The following is a 1,547-nucleotide window of genomic DNA, read 5'->3' as shown; positions in this document are numbered from 1 at the left end:
AAGGTTTAAACCAAGTAAGAGAAGGAGTCTTCATTGGAATCTCTCAGGACTCTTCTAGTTCTCAAACACTGGGGCAGTGATTCTCCACCAGAGATAATTTTCCAGCCAAGGCTATTGACTTCTCTGAAGGGATGCTGTTGTACTCCTGTAATGAAGAGGACAGTATCCAAAACAAACAATTATACTGCTCCAAATTTCATCAATGAGAAGCTGAGAAAATTTACCTTAGACTGTCACTTCTATAAATTCACTACTCCTACAAATTACCATGGATAGTACTTAAAATGCAAATTCTGATTCACCATGTCTGATTCCGGGGGTTTGGGAATTCTGCATTTAAAACAAGCTCCTAGGTATTATTTTTTTTCATTAAAAGTATAGTTGATGTATAATGTTCCTTCAATTTATGTTGTACAGCAAATTGACCAGTCATATGTATATGTACATTCTTTTTTTCTTTTTTTTCTTACTCTCTTCCATCACATTCTAACCCAAAAGACTGGACAGAGTTCCCTGTGATGTACAGTAGGACTCCATTGCTTATTCATTCCAAATGTAGTGGTTTGCATCCATGAACCCCAAACTCCCTGTCCATCCCCTTCTCTCCCCTCTCCCCTCTGGCAATGACAAGTCTGTTCTCCATGTCCATGATCTATTTCTGTTTTGGGGATAGGATCATTTGTGCCATATTTTAGATTCCACATATAAGTGATATCATATGGTATTTGTTTTTCAACATGGAGACTATCATACTAAGTGAAGTAAGACAGATAGAGAAAGCTCCTAAGTATTGTTGATGCTGCAGTGGGCCATTTGAGTAGTGAAGTTATTGTCCTGTGTTAAAATCTAGTATTAGTAGATTTAGCTCTTCACCAAAAAATATTCTGTGAATGTGATTTTTAAAGAGAGGTTTTTCACCAACTTTTTAGGTGGTGTTAAATACTTCTCTGGATTTTTAATAATATAAAGGTGCTTGAGAGACATCAGATAATTTCTACCTGAAAAAGCCTTTGTGGTAGGCAGACAAGAGCTTCCAAAAGATGTCCACATCCTAATCCCAAGACCTTTTAACTCACAGATATGGAGAACAGACTTGTCTTTGAATAGGGGAAAAGGGGAGGAAGTGGAATGGATGGGGAATTTGGGGTTGGTAGATGCAAACTATTATGTTTTGAATAGATGAACAATCCATTCACTATACAGCACAAGGAACTATATCCAGTCTCTTGGATAGAACATGATGGAAGATAGTTTGAAAAAATGACTGTGTGTATATATTCTTTTAGGTACATTCTTTTAGGTTTTATCATCTCACATTTCCTTCTGAAATAAGTAAAACATTGGCTCAGGGCAATTACATCATTAACAATAACATTACAAAGAAATTAAAACTTATTTTGTACCTTTTCGAATTATGCACAAATGGAATCATGTAACATGTAATGTTAATTTTTTAAATTCATTGAATTGTATGTTTTTAAAAATGTACAATTTATTATATAATTATACTTGGAATTAGTTAAGAATTTAAAATTTCTAGTGGTACA

This window comes from Sus scrofa, unplaced genomic scaffold, assembly GCF_000003025.6.
Source record: "Sus scrofa isolate TJ Tabasco breed Duroc unplaced genomic scaffold, Sscrofa11.1 Contig679, whole genome shotgun sequence".
In the NCBI taxonomy this organism is placed as follows: domain Eukaryota; kingdom Metazoa; phylum Chordata; class Mammalia; order Artiodactyla; family Suidae; genus Sus; species Sus scrofa.
Note: the sequence above shows the minus strand (reverse complement) of the source record.